Consider the following 9034-nt stretch of genomic DNA (forward strand, 5'->3'; position numbering starts at 1 on the left):
GCTGAGAGTTTTCCAACTGACTTCTCTCTTCCTTATTCCCCTTTCCTGCCAGAAAAAGGGGCTGTAATCTCCCTGTCCTGGTGTAATCCAGACAGGGCACATGGGACTGACATTTGAAGTGTTCCCATCCTCTTTTCTTTCTCTTCCTGTCAGGGAGGACGTGAGTTCATCCGATGCGAAGCTCATTTTCTGGCTGACGAATCGCAGGTCTCCGACCCCCCGTGAAAGTTCACAGGGAATATCCTGGTAAGTGGGTTTAAAAAAAAAAAATTCATTTTTTTATAGGCTTCCCCTAAGCTCTTACACCAGGCACTGTCGCTCTGCCGAGTGGCAAGTGTTTGAGGACTGGTGTGAGCCCATGACGACCACATCATGGGGACAAGGAGGGGCCAAAAGCTCCATGGTCACCAGCTCTAAAGCTCCATGGTCACCAGCTCTGAGGTCACCAGCACCTTCCTTGCTGACCACTCAGCCCAAAGTTTCAGCCATCCAGGGATTTTGTTCTGTGTTCAACATCTGTTCTTGTGGGTTTGTTGGTTTGTCGTTCCCAAACCTTGGGAGAGATGTCAGTCCCACGTGCAAGAACAAAGGGCTCCTTGGAGGTCTTTGGGGAGGTTTATTTGCCTTTTTTTTAAATGGAAAGGGGGTAATGAAGGTGTTTGTGTTGTGTTTGGTTTTAGCTCAGATCAGCTCCGTTACCACACGAACCCAGGAGTGGGGGCTATATGGAAACCCCCGCCCTCCAAAAGCCATGAGCCCCCTCCCACGGGGATCTGACAGCAGGACCTGCCTTGTGGGACCCTCAGGAGAAACCCCTCACCACGGCTGATCCCACATGCACTCTCCTCCTCCTCCAACCAGCAGACCCTGGCCCGGAGCACGACGTAGATCATGATCTGCACCGGCGTCCGTCCAGGCTGACCGGGGCTGCTGCCCAGCAGTGGGGACACAGCACCAGCTCAGGGACGCACAGGTGGAGAGAGGACACCAGGACGTCCCCATCCCACTGCTGAACGTCACCCCAGGGACCTCTTGCTGGTGAGACTGGGGTGGGACGTGGGCACCTCTCTGGCACTGGGGCACGGGGAAGCTGCACCCACTGAGGGGTGGGGACCTCAGGTAGAGCCCCCACCGGTGGGCAGCTGGCCTGAGGAGGAGGTGATGGGCAGGGGGAGAGGTGCTGGGAAGGGACAGTGTGTTTATTATCGAGGCGCAGCTGAAGCGGGTCCTTTGCCAGTGGTCAAGTCTGAATCACAAACTCCGCATTGTTTCCGAGTGGGTTCAGCACATTTCCCTTCTCCCCCTCCCTTCCCCTTTCCTCTCCTCTCGCCCTCGCACAAAGCTGTCATTGTGCCGGGGGACTTGGTGATGGCAGCGTTGTTATTTGGGAGGAAAAAAAAAAAAAAAGGGAAAAAAAAAAAAAAAAAGAAAAGAAAGAAGTGGGGAGGGGGGGACCCAACAAGGTGAAGAGGTTTAAATCAGCTTAGCCCAAATGCCAATTAAAAACCAAAGAGGATTAGGCTTGTGATCAGCAGAATAGACAGTCATTGTGCCCCGACAAGGAGGTTTTCCCCCTCCCCAGGCCCGATGTGGTCGTGCCTCAGGTCTCCCTGCAATCATCACCACTCTGCCCCTGAGCTGGGATGGAGCAGGGCAGGGGCTGCTCACCCTACAGAGCCCTTGCCTGGGGCAGCAAAAGCCCCAGAGGTTCCTGGTGCAGCAAAAAACCCCACAGGTTCCCGGTGCAAAGACCTTTTCTCGTATTTTTAGGTGTATGCAAGGACTCTTGTCTTGCCTTGGGTTCAGCCAAGTGAGGAGAGTTCTCCATCTCTCTGCCAAAGGAATGGTGTTCCCTGGAACAGGCTCTTGGGCTGAGTGTGTCCCTTGGCAGGGAGCTGGTGGAGGTTCCCTGGGGTGAGGTGCTGTCTGGGGGTATGGGCAGACACTGTCCCCACCCCTCTAGACACCCATGTGCTCTCTCCAACCCTGGCACTGGGCAGTGGGGACCGTGGGTCAGACAAAACCAGCCTTTGGTCCCCGGGCTGAGGTGGCTGAAGTGCCAGAAGCACTGTATGGATTCTTCTCCAGACAGTGGAGATCCAGAGAAGACTTGGCACTTCTCTGCTCCACGACCTGGAGGTGACATCACAAGTGCTCTCTGCCTGGTTTAATCCTCTCTGCCACCTGGCAGCTTCCTGATTCCACTGTTTGGGGCCTAATGCAGCCAGAACTTGTGGTCCTTGTGGCATCCTCACCTGCAGAGAGGAACCTGGGCTGGGTGAAGTGTGTGTGGGTGCTTGCTTGGATGTCTCCCAGATTTATGCAGCTCACCCATCTCTAAGCATCTCTCCCAGTACACCACCAAAGTGGTAAAACCCTGGGAACCAACGTGGCTGCTGTTAACAGGCCCTGGAGTCTGCAGCCCTTTCAGTCCTGGCTCTCCTGACAGGGTGGTGAAGGCAAATCCCCTGCAGCCAAAATGGGTGTGAAAAGGGTGTTGCCAGAGCCAGAGTGTCCTGATGCCACGCTAGCAACTTTAAGCTCAGGTAGAAAGTGTGATCGTGGGCTCTGTTTGAGGCTATTTGGGAAAGGAGAGGTGCCAAGCATGGGTGGGAGCTGGGCCAAGCAGGGAGAGCTTTAAAGGGATATCGGCAACAAATCGAGATGGAGCTTGAGCACCTCCATGTCTGAGTGCAGATGGGCTCAGTCTGATACTGCCTGGCAGTTGGGGATGCAAAGGGACCCCCTGCACATCTCTCCTGCCTTTTCTTGGGGTGAATCCTCTCTGCTAAGGGGGACCATTGCCCAGCTGAGGAGACCCTGAAGCTTGGTGGATCCCACTGTCCTGCTTTACACAGGAGCCCAGGCATGGCTGAAGTGGAGTCTGGTCCAGCCCCCACAATCTCCTAGAAGACACTGAGCTGTCGTCTCTAGATGCAAAATGCTCCTGGCTTTGAGCTAGGCAGAGCAAAAAGGAGCAAAAGAAGGAGAGCAGAAGAAGGAGAGAGCATCCCACCTCTGGACCAGGAGCCGTTTGTCTCCCATCCAGCCCGTGGCCAGCAGTGACTGAAGGACCACAATCACGGTGTGACAGAGCACTCCAGTGCTGAGGCAGTGGATGCTCGGGGAGCGCTGGGGAGCAGAAGGCAGGAATGCCGCGGAGGAGCAAAGGAAATCGCGCCTCGAGGGGAAGAGGGGAAGGGCGAGGGAGATGCCGAGGGCCGGGAGGTGCAATGCCTTCACCTCCCTCCTCCAGAAACCCCTCACGCCGCCGCTGCCCCCGTGCCCGAGGATGCCCACGGCACCCACAGGCTGTGGGAGCGGGGAAAGGGGTGGATGGGGGTGTGTGTGTGGGGGGGGGGGGGGGGCAGGATCCGTCGCCCCTTTGTTTGCTGCCGTGTAATTTATGATATGAGAGAGGGCCATTGTCTGGACCCATCCTGTATTTTTCCGAGGGCTTTGCCTCTCTTCCCAGCCCCCCGCTGTGCTCCTGCTACTGTACGGTTGCTATGGGACGTGCTCCCCGCGCCGCGGCTATGCGGGGCAGTGCCGGGGAGGGCTGCCCGCCGCGCCCGGACCCATCTGGAGCCCCGAGCCCGCTGCCGGCAGCCCCGGCCCTCGGCGGCCCCGCTGACGTGCCGAGGGCCTGGGAATGGGGCTTTCGGCCCATCCAAGTTCACGGCCACCGGAGGCATTCAGCTGCCGGAGGGGCGGAGGGGGGGCAGCGGGATCTGGGGCGTTTGGCTCCATTCTCCCTTCCCTTTCAGCGCCCGCAGTGTCCTCGGTGCATACAGATCCCCCGTCCCTTTCTCCTCCTGACAAGTGCGCACATAAATAAATTACCCCACCGGGCGAGTGTGGAACAATCTGTCCCCTAAATTCTATTCATCGCCAGACAGGACTCATTATTCCCCCGATTAAAGCCGCTGGAGTAGCTTGCAAGGGTTACAGTTACTCTGTCAAACTGTAAATAAGACACTAAAAATAAAGGGCGCTGGCGAGAGAAGGGGGAAAGGGAAGCCAGACTAATGCCTGCTGCTAGGGAAACCGAATGAATCCCTAATGACGCTGTGTACAAACTGCAAATAATGAAGGAAAAGTGACAAACAGACCTCGGCCAGGCTGTGGCGAGGTCCTCGCTCCACCGTGGTGGTGCCGACTGGCTCGCCCCTTCCTCCGGGGAGAGTCAAGGGGGAGGGGGAGCCCCTTCCCCACCCCTCTGAGCAGAGAGTTTAAAGCCCTTGTCCTTCACTTGCAGGAAGGTTTAGGTCTTGTGGACGTGTTTGTTTTCCAGGCATAAACCCCACCTTGGCTCGAGCCCTCGTTTTGAGGTTGCCCAGGGAAAAGGTCCCTTGCCTGTGGCCTCAGGGCACAGCAGCAGCTCCCGAGTTTCTGAGTTTTTAGTTTGTGCTTTGCTGCCGGGAGCACAGCACAGAGCTCTGACCTAGGACAGGGCTGGAACCAGGGAGTTAAGTCCATCCATCTACCAGGATTGCTGGGGGATGCAGCCAGGGTTCCTTCCCACCTGCAGCAGGTCCTCGCTCTCGTGGCTGGGATGGAGACCCAGGGCTCCTTCCTGGCTCTGGTCCACTGCTGCCTGTGGCTTGATAGATGGCAGGAAAGGATGTGTCCAGCCCTAGAAAGCCTCTTTGGATAAAATAAAATTCCTTCCTTGTTGGTCTCTTGCCCAGCCAGCAAAGAAGGGACATTCACCTCACAGCAGATTCTTCTCCTTTGATACCTTAGAGCTTCAGAAGTGAGGAAAAAAAAAAATCAGTATAGGCTCATCGTGGTATTTCTCAGTTCCAGAGGGACTGAGTTGTGAGAGTTTTGTTTCAGGTCCTCCCTGAACTATTCCCACCACCTGCAAGGGGCAAAATACTGGAATTCTCTGGGAAATATTTTGATTTGTGTCCCCCCAAGCATCACAAAGCAGCAAAGAGAGCTCTGAGCTGTGCTTCTCCAGGTGGATTCTTGCTCTCCAAAGGAGAAACCCAAGGAAGAGTCCCAGTGGGGCCATGAAGTCCTGTGCACCTGGAGCAAACATCACTGGGCTGGGAACTCTAGAGCTCTCATCCCCCACATCTGCCTGGATGCCTCACTGCTCATCCATCCTCCTGCAGGGCTGGGTCTCTTCTGGGGCCTAATCTGCAAAAAAAGGACCAAGGAAAGGCACAGTCAGGAGCAAGAGGAGCAGCAAGGTGTCAATCCCTGCCCTGCAGATGCTGCTCTGCAGGACACCTGCCTGTTCTCCCACTGGCAGCAGAATCGCAGGGAGCCTCGTGCAGGTAGAGGGTTTTTAGAGATGTGCTCAGCTTCGGGCTTTCACAAAGCTCAGACATCTTAAAAGGGATTTTTCAGGCCAGCCAAACCAATCTGGAACCCAGTTGCACTTCCCAGTCAGGTCAAACCTGGGTTTAGCAGATTTCTTCCCTTTCCATCTTAGGGGAAAAAAAACCACTTCTCTCTCCCAGTTCCTGGCTGTGAAGCCTCATGACTCCACAGCAGCATTCCTGGGACATTCCTGTTGCTGGTGGTATGTGCAGAATTTCAAAGAGTGGCACATGGCTCTACATCTCCTTGTGCTGCCCCAGCTGGACTCCATTATTTGGGAGAAACTCCAGGATGGAGAAGGTTTATTATTGCCACTCGTAGTGGTGTTGCCTGTGCAGCTCCTGCAGCCCCAGGTGGGTGTGTGTAGGTGGTGATGAAGGAAGAGCTGAGATCCTGTCCTTCCCCTGCAAAATTTACCAGCTTTGCTGGAAAAAAAAAAGAGCAATTCTAAAAAAGTCTCACAGCCAGCCAGACCTGAGCAGGACAAACCCACACCTGGGTTGATCTGGTGTTACCCAGGCATGGAAACGGGCAGCTCTTCACCAGAACTGCTCCCTGGAGGTTGCCTTTGGACGAGTGATGGGCTTAAAGAGCCTCACTGCATCCTGGGAAGAGATTTTGATCCCATAGGCTTTGCTTCCTTGCCAGGAACAGCTTTGCTTGAGGCCTCAGGCCCCGGGAGCAGCATCAGTGCCAGGGATGCACTCAGGAATACTCACACTCAATTCCCCTTGAGATCCCACCAAGACTGGCAAAAAAACAACTTACTTGCCTTTCCCTGCTCGAATCTCTTGGGTCACATTTTCCAAGGTTTCTCTCAACCTCTAAAAATATGATTATTGCAATTTTTTTTTTTGCTGGAAGCTGCGATTCCCCTCCATATTAATCACCCAGTGTCAGAAACTCGAGCTTTACCATGGTGGTTGATGGGTCTGGGGGTTGTCAGCCCTTGCACAAAGCCCATCCTGATGGGGTTTTGCCCCACAGCCACCTGCAGACAGGAGGAATGAGAGCCCTCAATTTTAAATGCCTTTCTCCCAGTTCTGAGAAGATCCTGTGCCTCCTGTCATTTCCTCAAGACACCTGAATGTGTTTTTCCCCCCTCTCTGTTGATGTCACCTAAACACAACCCTGGACCAGAAGCTGGCAGGTTGCTCTTGGGCCTTCAAAGGTCGTTCAGCAAGGTCTGAGTGGTTTGTGGAGGCTGAGTTTCAGTCACACCACTGCCAGCCCCCTTCCTTTTCAAGGATTAGGGTGAGGCAAACCCTCAGTTTGGTTTAATCCTCCATGCCTGGTTGTGAAGGAGTTTGCTGGCACACACACACATTGCCAGGTAAACTCGCAGGGCTTAAATCACTCTGGTGTGTTGTTTTTATTTTTTTATTTATTTTTCATTATAACCTCCTTTTAAAGCACGTTTAAATGCTCCCCTGCAGGCTCGTGTGAGGGCTGCAGGAGGAACATCACCACAGCCCCTGGAAAGCAGGGATGGCAGCAGAGGGCTGGCGAGTGGGGAAGGGCCTCCATGTTATATATTCCATAAAGTGGAGTAATTAAGTATTACTAGTTTTGATGACTTCAAACAGAGTGACTCCAGGAAATAAGCCCCTTCTTTATAATTAGTGGGATTTCCTCTGCATCAAATGGAGAGATTGATTCTTTAATCTGCTCACATGCTTTTGATTTGGTCTTTCAGCTGCTTGTACCAACTGCTTCTACTCCCTGCTCTTGCCGATAAAACCTTGCAAAGGAGATTTTAGGAAGGCATGACCTGAGTTGAGGTCCAGGATTTTCTTTGTGTGTGGCTGTTTTGTGTATTCCTAACTTGCCAGAGATGATGATCTCGCGATGATAGCAACAACCAAAAGTAACACAGACACGGGTTTTTAATGTTTAGGTCAAATAGTTGGGCTTCGGGGTTTTGGTGATTGTTTTCTCTTCCCAACACGCCTCTTAGTTCTGGCTCATGCTCTTTAACACCTGAAAAGTTAATTTTGGCTCCCTGTCTGCAGTAACCCTGAGCTGTAGATTTACTGTAGATTTACTGTAGAATGTTGCTCTCGTAAGAGAGCACGGCCCCAACGCCGGGGTTTGGATGGGCTGTTGGCATTCCAGGGGCTCCTCTGAAGTAAGGACTTGGTATGTGCAGTCTTTTTAGAGTATTTCAGGTGTTGGTCCTGATTTAGGACTAAACCCAGGAATCTTGGAAGCTTTGTCTGAAATGAAATGGCTTGTGGCTGCCCCATCCCTGGAAGTGTCCAAGGCAGGTTGGACAGGGCTTGGAGCAACCTGGGCTAGTGGAAGGTGTCCCTGCCCGTGGAAGGGGGTGGAACAAGATGAGTTTTAAGGTCTCTTCTAAACCATCTCATGGTTCTATGATTCTGTGGAAATCCCCCCAAATGTTGCTGCTTTCCAAACGAAGGATTCAGGAGGGAGCAGGGACTTGCCCCGTGCAGGTGAAAGAAGCCGACGGGGAGCAACCAGCTCCTTCCTGGGCATCTTCACCGGCTCAGTGGCACTGTGTTGGTTGTGTGGGAAATGTGCTCTGGGGTCTATGTTAGTTCCAGGCATGGACTGAACCTGCTCCATGCCACCCCTACCTCCAAACCAGCTCAGACCTTGAGTCACCCCAGCAAACAGTTCCCAGATGGATTTCTGTGTGAGGTTCTTCTGAAGAGGGGGGAAAAAGGATGAAAATGTGGAAATGTGCTGTTCTCCCTCCTCCTCCTGGTCCTGTTGGAAATGTGCAGGATGGGCACGAGAGAGGGTGGTGCTGCTGGACTTTGGTCGTGGATAAACACGGGAGGTCGATGGCCCCGCAGGAGGGTGTTGGGGCGGCCGTAGGGCAGGGACTGATACCCCCACCCAAAACAAGGTGGGGAGGGCTGCCCCCACCGAGGTCAGGTGGCCACCAACCTGCAGGGGGGAGCTGTGGGAAGGGGATGGAGCATCCTGGCTTCACCTGACGTGCCCCTCACGAACCTCCCCGCGTCGAACACGGATCGTGCAATTACGGACCCGGGGAACACGTAACTGTACAATTATGCAAATAGTGATCAAAATCACTGTTTTCAGCAGAAATGCCTGAAGATCAAGACAGAAGCTCCGTGCAACCTTAATTTAATCTGGTCCTGCAGGAGTGGGGAGGTCTGATGGATGACCCAACCTTGTGCCTGCCCGTGTTTAGCAAGGCTGGGGTGGGAGGCAGGGGAGAGGAGAGCCCAAGCATGCTAAGACAGGGGAAAACAGCGCTGGAATCTTGTCAGCAAACCAGGAAAAAAAAAAAAAAAAGGCACAAAGTGCTGATGTTTACAGTGATTTTATTTTTCTTTTAATTTCAGGTGAAGAACACAAAGCTGGAAGGAGAGGGAAAAAAAAAAAAAGGAAGAAAAAAGAGAAAAAGAGTCTCCAACCCTAGGAAATCTGTGTTAATTGCTTATGAATGTCTCTGTCTAAAAAATTATCGAATTGATGTTGTCGTGCTTTTTTTTGACAGGCTGTCTGTTACATTTTTTTAAAATATTCATGCACCGAAATCTAATTACTAGGCAAATTTAATGATAATGAAATGAAGGCACTTTAGCAGAAAGCACAGGGCCTTGTTAATGTTTTCTCAGCCTCTGTCTTGTTCATATTTTTAAAATTATGTTTTTTTACAACTGTCTCTTGCCTATAAAAAAAAAAAAAGAAAAAAAAAAAA

At 52.7% G+C, this 9034-nt stretch overlaps 1 long non-coding RNA gene across 1 annotated transcript; it reads left to right on the top strand.

Moving 5' to 3' along the window:
* Window positions 1-147: 147 nt before the first annotated feature.
* LOC114070943 lies at window positions 148-8699 on the top strand. Its single transcript, XR_003573983.1, has 3 exons — window positions 148-246; window positions 681-1038; window positions 8676-8699. It is a non-coding gene; the product is annotated as an uncharacterized LOC114070943 (long non-coding RNA).
* The last annotated feature ends 335 nt before the right edge of the window (window positions 8700-9034 follow it).

Source organism: Empidonax traillii, unplaced genomic scaffold (assembly GCF_003031625.1).
Source record: "Empidonax traillii isolate 1590-97213 ecotype Southwest subspecies unplaced genomic scaffold, ASM303162v1 scaffold1756:size66444, whole genome shotgun sequence".
Lineage (NCBI taxonomy): Eukaryota > Metazoa > Chordata > Aves > Passeriformes > Tyrannidae > Empidonax > Empidonax traillii.